Source organism: Chaetura pelagica, unplaced genomic scaffold, assembly GCF_000747805.2.
Source record: "Chaetura pelagica isolate M959 unplaced genomic scaffold, ChaPel_1.0 scaffold531, whole genome shotgun sequence".
In the NCBI taxonomy this organism is placed as follows: domain Eukaryota; kingdom Metazoa; phylum Chordata; class Aves; order Apodiformes; family Apodidae; genus Chaetura; species Chaetura pelagica.
In genome coordinates this window covers 373,112-383,821 of record NW_009952362.1, presented here as the reverse complement: position 1 = coordinate 383,821, position 10,710 = coordinate 373,112, and the positions used below count along the sequence as shown (strand labels likewise).

The 10,710-nt window shown below is 42.0% G+C and overlaps 1 protein-coding gene across 1 annotated transcript in view; it reads left to right on the top strand.

Annotated features, from left to right (window-relative positions):
• OBFC1 (oligonucleotide/oligosaccharide-binding fold containing 1) overlaps positions 1-10,710 on the top strand; it is an 83,958-nt gene that overhangs the window by 26,132 nt on the left and 47,116 nt on the right. The gene's annotated exons all lie outside the window — the stretch shown is intronic.

Below are 10,710 nucleotides of genomic sequence, written 5' to 3'. Positions count from 1 at the left end.
AGAGGCACTGGAAGAGAAGCTGGATTCTTTCCCTGCAGTAAGATGTGACATGGCTGTCCTCACATTTACATCTGTTGAGCCCCAAAGAAAATTTACTGCCAAAGAGCACCGTTTACAGCAGTAGTCTTATCAGGACTCATTTTTCTGGCTTGAAAACTGATCTTGTGATCTTTCAATATGATAATAACTGTGGATCTTTCTTTTTATGTATACTTTAAAATAGCTAGGAAAGGACATGCAAACAAACAATCAGAATATTTGCCTGTCCTTCCTGGCAGTGCTGATGTATGCATGTCTGTAAAGATGTATTTCTGAATGTGCACAGGTTTGCCACCACTAAAGTGTCCTCACCTTTCTCTGAAAAATTACATTCAGAGGTGGGTGCCTGCCTGCCTTTCCCATCCTGCAGTCTTGCTGCTTGTCAAGCGTGCCTGGGTTCTCCTGGCTACTGTGTGCACTACTGGTTCCTGTCGTTGTGGATTCTGTTCAGATCAGAACTCTCAGAAACACCCACCATTTTGCTGTTTATCACAGATGTTAACCATAAATCAGATGCTTTGGAAAAGAAAATACAAAAGTCAGCAAGGCCCACTGTAATATCCATACTCGCTTGTTTCCTGCCTTTTGTCTTATATTCTGTCCCACATCTGGGGAGAAGTACCATCCATATCTTTGCTTGCAGAGGAACAGAAGACATTGATGAAATAATTTTTGCCTAAAGAAGGTTACCATGCAAGACATTTGATCTGGAATAATCAGAATGCTGTTATGTGCCACAGTTCAAAGCCTGAAGCTGTTCAGTATTTATCCTTAGAGAGGGCTTTCTGCTGCAGGGGCTTTCCTGTTTAATTAATCTGTTTAATTAATGGTGTGGATGAGACCTTCAACTTGAAAAAAGAAGAAAGGACTGAATGTATTTTTTCTTCTGCACCTTCCCTCTAACACTTGAAATAGCAGACTCCCAGGAGGCAGATGTAGTGGTAAAGCCCTATAAGGATTGACATAGCAGGGAAAAATAAGCCATATGCATGAGGAAAGCCAGTGAGTAGACTCATGTGTGCCAGGTCTCTGGTTTGTTGTTATATTATATGCCTCATTCCAAGCTCTTGCTGCTGTGAGATACAGACTAAGAGAAAAGCATGACAGAATATTTGACATTTGCATTCAGGGGCCTGTGGAAAACTCTTGCCTTAAAGAGGTGGTGCATTTGTCCATAGTGGAAAACTGTGTAGGAATCATTCTTTTGCTGTTAATGTCCTACTTGCTGAAGGGCCCCATAGTTGGTTTTGCTGCAGGCTGCCCTACTCCTAGCATTTTTCCTCTGTTTTGAGTTGAATACATTCTAGTCAGAATTGAATATGGGCCTGAACATGTGCTGAAAGGATGTACCTATGCAGAAGGAAATAAAAGAGGATTAAGAAAGAGTTGTACAAGCCTTCCCCCCACCATCAATATCTCTGAAGCACAAGGAAAGAAGTCCAGATTCTGAGTGAAGAAGTAACTTTAATTTATGCCTACAAAAAAGTCTGGTTGGCTACAGGGAAGATTAGCTTCTCAGATTCCTGCTCTGATTAGTGATAAGTTTGAAGTGATGCTTAAAAAACTAAGGCTGACTATGAGAGAAGTTGTTTGGAATATCAATTCCTAAATTCAGAGTCGCTTCAGGAGTTAACTATATGTTACTGCTAGATTATGGATACGTCGCATACTTGGCATGAACTTGATGATATGTTAAAGGAAGTATGTGGTATCTTGGACCGTATGAAAGAGTATGGCAACTAATTTAAGAGACCAACTTTGACATTTTCTTGAAAAGTCCTGTATTATCAGAATCTGATTTTGCTGGGAAAGGGTTAAAATAACACTGCTAGCTTAGTGGGAAAGGTGATCTCCTCTCAGGTTAGAAAAGAGACTTTGGCTCTCCTGAGGGTGTCAGCCAAGTGTGTGGGCTGGATGAGTTTTGGGAGGAGCACTGCACAGCTGAATCTTGGAGGAAAAGATAGTCTGGAGACTGAATTGCTCTTTAAGGTCTCTTTAAATTCATACCAAAGCAAAATTACATTTTTGTCCTTTGTAGCTTGAATAGTCATACACATAGCATCTAATGAGTTCTATTGCCTCCAACTTGGATGCTGCACTTCTGTGTTTTAGATGCATTTCTGTGTGAAGTCTGCTTAAAACCCCCTGTACATTGGAGGTTGATCCAGACACAAGTATCTTCCCATTCTGTTCTGCCTCTGTTGCCATTTGAAAGCACCGATCAACTGGGAAGCATTGAAGATTAAGTGGGAAGAATTAATCTCAGGAAAGACAGATAAGTAACTCTGGAGAGAAACTGTTCTTGGAAGTTTTTAAGCTGGTCCTCAGTGACGATGCTGGACTCTTGTGGTTGAGGGTGTATTCTGTTGAAGGCTGCTTCCCAATAACAAGAAAAAGGGATTTTTCTCACTTAACTCAGGGAAATATGAGTGAGCATAAGGGAGTCTACAGTTTTTACAGGAGTGAAAAGTTAAAATCAATGGAGGAGCCTAGATTTAAGCTACACAGTTTCTACAGATTGGAGGGAAGAGTTGTGCCTTAAGCTTGTGTGCTTAATTTTTTCCACAGTAGCCACACAACACAGACTAACACTTACTCTGGTTGAGTGCTTTCCCTCTCTTGTACCTACAGGGAATACTGTAGGCATATGCCTGCAGAGAAGTACCTCAGCTAGCTGTTGGAGCACAGAGCTCTCTGTAGGTCAATTTACCCATTTAGTCAGTATCTCTACAGTATGCTTCTGTGACAGCAGTCTAGACATACCCATATTGGTATAAGTCACCTTTATGTAAGTCTAACTAAACACACTAGGGCTTTTACTGCTAATAAACTGTCTCTCTGTTTAAAGATCATATCCTTAACCAAGAGAGTCATATCATGAACACTGTTAAAATTCTTAACCTAAGATTCTTAACCTAAAATTCTTAACACTTGTACCACAACTACAAAATATTGTGTGAACATTCAGTGTCAACACAATTATTACTGGTTTATTAAAGGATTTTGAAGGTTGCACTTTAATGCAAAACTGACAAGTGAGAATTCATGTTGTAGGGCTGCTTCCTGGCCAGTCCCAGTTTCCATAGAAACAGTTATGGCAGGAAAATGCAGGTAAGGAACATGGAGTTTTCAAAAGCAGTCAGCTTTTTAATGTTATCTTAAAATGTTTTGTCTTCATAGAAATGCAGAGCCTGAGAACAAGAATTATCAAAGAATGTTAATATACTATTCTAGCAAAATATCCTGATTGCTTTTCTGGTGAGGAAATGAACAACTCTATCCCCAGTCCCTGTCATCTGCTTAGGTGAGAGAAGAGGTGAGGTTGCTTCATACCTCAGTTTCCCTCTTAAATAAACTGGGGACAATACAGCTTCCTCTGTAGGGCATAAACCTCAGTTTTTCTTAATGTTAGTCATTAAAAGCTCTTGAGATCTATTGGTGAGAGCTGTTAGAGAAGAGCTTTGGGAGTGGATGAATGGATAGGTGCTGGAGTGGGACTTGGTTCTAATCCAAGTCCCATTTGCTAATAGCTTTCTCTTTCTCTGCCTCTCTTTCCATACATATTGCTTTATCTGTATTGTCTTTTTGCTCTCCAGGTCCTATGAGGTAATGATGGTCTCAACAGTTTTATTTGTATGAAATATTTTTCCTGGATTTCTGTTTCCTCTTGTGACTTCTTAAATTATTTCTTAAAAATAGAAATTGAGATAAATGAGTTCTGACTGTTCTTGTTCTCATATCTTTGGACTGTAAATTTGTATTTATGGGGGTATGTGCTTTACATAAGCTACCTGGGAAACAAAGCTTTTCTTTCCAAGTAATAAATTAAAAAGATTGGATACATGACTGAAAGCTGTTAGTTTTGTGGATCTGTCCATACCTGCAGATTCCAGTGATGAACACCGTAAACAGAAGGAGTTGCTAATTCATTATTCAGAATCAGAATTCATCAATGAGCAGCCAGTGAGGCATGGAGCCTCATGGAGAATTATGAGATAAAGTACTGAAAATATGCTTGTCAAAGAAATGCAGTTTGCTTTACTTTGGGAGTAAGCTGATCCTGTGGGGAAAAGATGTGCCTAGCAAAGATTTGTATCTTTATACTTACTTTATACTTACTTTGGGGGCACAAAGTTGAGTAACTGATTGTTAGGGATGCCACTAGCCCATTCCCATTAATATTTTTTTAGTGTGCAGTGGAGGCTATACTAATCTCGTCACAGTCATTTACATGCTGAAACCAGCCCAGATTAACAAGATTACCTGAATAATATAACCAGGAATTTGCTAATGAAAGAAATAACCTAAAGGAATGATTTCCAGCAACTGTTGAACCTCTGAACAGTGTGGTGCCAATTAACCTGGCACAACATGTCCTAGAGCTCTTGTTTAAGCTTGCTTGTTGTTATTGATTGGAAGAATGAATGCTTCTTCACTACCAGCTAGAGCTGGAGCTGGAGTTCTCTGCCACCTTAGCCTGGGATGAACAAGCTCTGAATTTCCAAGCATGTAAAGGCCAAAATGGCTGCTCATCTTGCTTGAAAGCTGGAAGCTGCTGCTTACATAGGTGATCTAGGCTGAGACATTTAGTTGGGTTTTTTAATTTCTTCAAGTTAAAAGTAAAGTTAGAGGCCAGTCATCCCTCTTCTGCTGTGAACAAGGTAAGATAAATTGCAAGTCGCTGCCTGACAGCCAATGCTATTAAACGAAGCACGTGCTAAACTTGTCACTGGTCTGATAAGTTCCTGGATCCTTTCAGGAGCAGAGATGTTGGTCAAATACCATGGTGAGAGATTTAAGTCATTCCTATTGAGAGCCTAGGAGTTGCCCTTGCATACATGTAAATTTTTTTGCTGTAGTATCCACAAAAAAACCCAAACATCACAAACCAGAGCTGTGACAATCCATCTGGTGTTCTGAAACAAGTGCCTCCACTGCTGACCAATACTCTTTCATACCCTCATCTTGTCTTCTGATCCCACATAAAGTCTCTTGAACACGATTCCTGGCTCAAAGTAGTTGTAGGCTCTCTCTTCACCCTTCTGTGAGTACAGTGATCCAGGACAAACATAACAAGCAAACTGATACAGAGAGGAGTTTTTACTGGAACTCCAAACAGAGGAAGGGATGAGAAATACAGAAAAAGCTGAGGGAGGAGGACTTAGCACAAAAATGTTTGAAATTAGTCCCATTGAAAAGGCTAAGAAATAATTGCCTAATGATGCATTAGACATCTGTTTTATAACAGGCAGCAGGTGTTGCATGTAATGAAAGCAAGGACTTGTACTATTTTATTTTCTGCAATTAGAAAGCATGGGAGGAAATGAGGGCAGGAAAAAATGGAGTAAGAACACTTACCATAAACAGCTGGACACATTTATACAGAGCACAGTAATATTTATAAGCTCTTCCTCTGCCTTCCTTATACTGTTGTTTAGCAGTTCCTCTGTTCTGCAGGATATTTAGTCCTTTTTAAAAGATTCATCCCCTGGATACTCAAAGGTAGATGCTAAAGTAAGAGATGGCCAACAAAATGTCTTTGAGGATCAAAAAGTTCAGGACAATGTAATTGTCTCTGATACAGATCCTGTTACTAACTGTTGGAAATGGTCCTGAAGGACAAGCTGCCCTTGTCTCATAGGTGGTCTCTGTGTGCCTCAGTCACTAGACCACTGGCTGAGAAGTAGTCCTATTAGTGAAATGGTCTTTCAGGTTGCATCCCTGGTGCTGCCTGGCCATAGCTTAACAGACACCTGGATCCAAACAAATGCTTGGAATTTTGTGGATAATGTGTCTGCTCCAAGCTGAAAAGTACACCTGCGCCAGGCCCTGCTGGAGAAACCATAGCTCCGCTTTTCATGAGGAATTATATCATTTGGGACAGTCTCATTCCTTTTTTCAAACAATAAACATCCTACAGGGCATTTGGTTTTCAAGGATCTCCACTACTGCCCTACAAAATCTAACCTGGAAATGACTGGAGAAAAAAAAATTCAATTTGTGTCTAGCCATGGGTTGATGTTGCCGAGGGGGTCCAAAAGTGCTCCTCCTAAAGAAGTCTCTCTGCTGGGAAAGCCACTTCACTTTTGCATGAAGGTAATTTAAAAATTAATGCACTCCACTGCTGAGTGGTAAGGGTTGCATGTTAGAGATTTCTTCTTACAGTGCTGAGCTTCTGGTTTTTTTCACCTATAGTCTAAATGCAGTCCCTTGAATAACTTTTCATAAGGTTTTATTGATACATTTTTATAATTCACAGCCTATCACTCAAATGTGTCCTGGTTTGGATATTGGCAGTTAAACTCTTCTACTTTCTCTAGGGGATGTGCAGCCAAACAAAATTATTGTTTCGTTTAAAAAGGGGCTGAATGAGTAAAAATAGCGAATAAGGAAATTCAACTTTAAAAAGGACATGGTGGAAATTTTAAATCTGTTAATATGGAGGACTTGGTGTCCATGTATATACTTAGAGGTAACATGGGAAGAAAATGCAAATAGGAATACTTCTTCCTAGATGGATTTTATTTGTAACAAGCCTGCATTTTCAATAATGGTTTGCCTAGTTTCTTGCAGAAGATGAGGCAGAAGCCAGTCTCAAAATATGCTATTCTGAGAACAGCAAGTGAAGTCAGGGATATCATACGGGAAGAAACCTGAGGAATCCCAATCCAAACCTGTGATCAGTTTGACAACTTCAGCTCAAATGTGAGCCTGACATCTATATTATACATAAAGAAAACTGTGGTTTGGACTTTTGTTTCTGTGTTTTATTTTAACAGTGTCAACAGGTATCTATAAAGCCTTTGTAACAGTGTACAAGGTGTATGCAATTTGCTGCTACTATCCTAATCAGGGCGTGCAATGCACATACTCTGGTTGAAAATCCTTCATCCACAACTCCGGTAAGAGAACTGAAAAATAATGTTAGTCGCTAAAGGGTTACATTTTAAGATAGCTGCTTCTAGAAAAAGATAATCTATAATTTAAGGCAAGAGGGTGAAGCAGCTCTTTCATAATGTATGTGAAAGCTGTTATGCCGTTGGGAAAGCATGTACACTGCTAGCAGGGGGAATTATTATTTTAGTATTTCCTTCATACTAGATTGCACAGAGGGGCTGATAAAGCATGACTCTCCAGTGAGGGAAATTGGAAGGCAAAGCTACTGTGCTGGGGGCTGAGGGCTGCTTTTCCAGGACTGTAGCTGGTTTCTTCAGCTCCTTTCTACCATATTAGGTGGGCCTATTTATTGCTTTATTTGAAGAGCAGTAATTTCCCAAAAAGACAAAATGCAATTAGCTTTTAAAAAATAGGGGAAAAAAAATCACCTCTTGCTTTGTGTTTCAGAGTTCGAGATGTGAATGCCAGACAGGCTCTACTATTCTTGTCACTCCTAACAAAAGAAAGATGTGTATGTTGAAACGCTGAAGTGGAAGGACTGCACTGAAAGCAGCTCTTTCAAGAAGCTGAGGTTTTGTAAGTACAGAAGCTGAGATGGGAGGTAACAAAGGCTCTGTGTTGTGCTGTTGCACATCAGAGCAAAAAAAAAACCCACCCTAAGGGGCACATCCCTAGTACCACGTCTAGCAGATTATGCATGCAACCCTAGTTGCCAGTAGTGAGTTGTGTGGCTAATTTGTTATGCACAGCGCCGAAACTCTCCCCTTCCCCCAAGGGGCTGAGCTCATGGGGCACTTTGCTTCCCCCCAGGGTGCTGAGTACCATTACAGCTTCTTCTAGCTAGTGGGACGGGAAGACGCTGTTTTCGACCTGGCTGCCCACCCTTCACAAAGAGAAAAGCAAAAAGAAGAGTAATGTTAAACAGCTACTCGAGCCACTACAGACAGGGCTGTTAGGACATAGTGTAGTTAATATTCAGGAGGGTTTACTTATCTACAGTGATACTCCATGAATTAATAAGAGGCATTAGAAACGGCCCTAATGGAGCACAGAAAAGTCGGCCCCTTGTTTTGTTTTCTCACTGATTTAATGATCCAAGTGTTTTCAATTTACAACTCAATTGCTTATTTACAAAAAATATGCCAGCATGACGAAGTCCTCTTGAAATATGAAAACTCAAATCATGCTCCTTCTCTGAGACTGTCACACACACATTTTGTCATGTATCATGTTTTGCTGTAATTGGAGCAGAGTCTAGGTTGCTGGGCTGTAGCTGTGTTAGGTCTGTGAGGCTAATGTGATTGCCTGTGTGATAAAAAAATATACTGGATGCATGAGTCCTTAAAGGTGAATTGTTAAATCAGCTGTTAATCTTGGTATGAGTGTATGTGTTGGTTAATAATAGCAGTGATATTCCCATGTAATGATAGGACTTCTGTAGTGGAGGCTTGGAAAAAAAACCCCAAAAGACAGATATACTAGGAAATTTAGGATTAAAATCCCTAGAGCTAGTTATTTTCCTACAAATCTGCAGTACCCTGGCCTGTGTGTTCATGGTCCTAGCCAGGTACAGGCTCTTCTGCACATGCGGTTAGTCACCCAACAAGCCTGTTGTGCTCTTCAGTGCATACTGAGTCTTTCTTTCAGTCCTAGCAGCCAGAGCTTGGCTCTACAGAAGGCTGGGAAGCACTGTCAGCTTCATTTTCCCAGCTGCTGTTCAAGAGGAGCAGATTTTCCCCAGCCTGCAGGATAATAACGGGTTTCAGTTAGTTTTCTGCCAGTCTTGCAATAGTCTGGGATTGGACTCCCACTAGATTGGGTGTTGTACATATTTTAAAAGAACAATCCATGCCCCCAGCAACATACATTTTTCCTATGTAGACGGAGGGACACAGCAAATAAACAAGGAGAGCAGAAGGCGGCGGTGAGCACAAAACCAGCAGACTGCAGAGGGGGAAGAGAGCCAGAGCTGTACAAGGGCTGGGCAGGCTTTGTTTAGAGTGCTGGAAAATCAAGTTGTGTTGAATAGAAGAAGGATGAAGGATGGACCAGATGCTGTGAAATTACAAAATAGACACAAAGGGAGCATGAACCCCAAAGTGCTGGTCTCAGATTTGACTGAAAAGAGAGCTCCTTCCTTACAAGGGCAGATGAGAACACCAGTAAAAAGTCACCAGTTAGCAAGAATGTCAGGAAGGATGGGGCAGAGTGTTTGGAGGATGATGTATTTTGTCTTTTTCCCTCAATGAGAGGTTTTGAAAGTGGATTTAAAACAAATCCTGAGGATTTTTTTAATGATGTGGGATCTTTATTTTTGACAGGTGGAGGAGAGGATGGATTATGATATATACATGAATGGTGGCTCACAGGAAAGAGGCATCCAGGACCCAAAAGAGTAGCCATGCCAGGCATGTTTTTATCAATGGGTTATTTGACTATTTACATTTTCAAGGAAGAATTTTCTTTGTTCGACTTGCATACCAGGGACTTCTTGGCCAGTCTGAACAGTAAAGGTTCCTAAGGTAAATAATTACCCTGCTGCCTGGTGTCATGCATGAGGATTAGAGGTGGGAAGTCCCTCAAAGAAGAGGAGGGAAGAGGGTGCTCTGAAGGAGATAAGACAAGCCTGAAAAACCACAACAGAGGTGGGCACATCAGCTCTTCCTCGCTGTTGTCCTCCCTGTTACTGGTCTCACATATGGCTACGGATGGACCCCCTAGGGCAGGATGCTGGGATTTTAGCATTTTTTGTTAGTTCACTAGTTTTGCAAAACTGTAGTAGCTGAGGAGAGAGGACAAAGCTGGCTCTGTGAGCATCTTTTCCTTGTATTATGCAGCAGGTACCTGGTTCCCACCTGGCAGCAGTCAGTAGCTGTGTGCTGCTGGTGCTACTCCTGGTTTTCCTTCTTCCTTTAAGCTGCTTTTGGAAGGTAGGTATGGTTTGGAACCAGCCACTTTCAAGTGTCAGTCTTCAGGCTCAATTATCTGTGGCTTTGTGATTCTGGTGTCTCTCATGACCGTTGTTGCAGGGTTAATAACCCGTGTAAAAGACCTTTCTGTACTCCTAGGCTTGCAGGTCTGGAGCTGTCAGCAGCACTTTGGAAGCTTACTGGAAAACCTGCATGGGCTGCTGCTTTTGAAGAGGCTTCAGAGGCATGAGAGGTCTTAGTGACTGCACTTCATTTGGTGAATAGCTAATTCATGTCATGAAACCAGCAGAGGGCTGGAAAATCACACGTAAGTTCTCATTTGTGATGTAACTTCAAATAATCATGTGCAAAGTAATGCATCATTTGGAAAAAAAAATCCAACAAAAATCTAACAAGACCCAACAAACCACCACCCTGCAATTTTTAGGGCAAACTTGTCTCAAAGTGTGACTGGGGAAGATGATGCTCATTTATCTATAAATGCACATACAAAGAGCTGAAATGGGTTCCTCCCTCTCAAAGCCCAGATGGCAGAGAGTCTGTGTGACTTTCCTCCAGCTCTGCCCAGGGCAGTGTGGACCCCCCCGGGCGGTGTCCGGCCTGGAGCCCCCGGCCGGGACCTGCTGGGCAGCGAGCTCGACCTCGCTGGCTCCCGGCGTCCGGCGTGACCTCGGCCGGCCGCTTGGGAAGGGAGTCTGGAACACCTTCTGCAGGGATGGAGGGCCCGACGGCGTCCCCCCTTGCCCCCGGGGTCTCCTCAAGGGATGTCTCAGCAGACGGTGGGGGCCCGGCCGGGGTTGGGGGCAGCCCCGGCAGCGAGAGGGGCCCCCCGCGGCCTTTGCCA